This window comes from Eurypyga helias, unplaced genomic scaffold, assembly GCF_000690775.1.
Source record: "Eurypyga helias isolate BGI_N326 unplaced genomic scaffold, ASM69077v1 scaffold37448, whole genome shotgun sequence".
Taxonomy (NCBI): domain Eukaryota; kingdom Metazoa; phylum Chordata; class Aves; order Eurypygiformes; family Eurypygidae; genus Eurypyga; species Eurypyga helias.
Genome location: NW_010265655.1, coordinates 22,726 through 23,040, shown reverse-complemented (window position 1 = coordinate 23,040; position 315 = coordinate 22,726).

Below are 315 nucleotides of genomic sequence, written 5' to 3'. Positions count from 1 at the left end.
TGGGAGCAGGTCGGGGTGAGGTGCCCAGCATAGCCTGGACACCCTGAGAGTGGGTGATGTATTCCCAAGCCCTGGTCCTCAGGGGGTGACGGGGTGGACGAAGTGCGGGCTCTGGCAGAGGTGGGACGGGTCCCCACAGAGCCCCAGGCTGACCCCCTGAGCTCGGGCATGCAGCCTCTGGCTGGGATGGGGCATGGCCGGCACTCACACGGCTCCCGTCCTGCCCGCTGTCACTGGCTGTGCACAACTCCATGGCCAGGAGAAGGCTGGGAGCGCAGCTCTGCCTCTTTATTGATGAGTGGCCACCAGATCGCC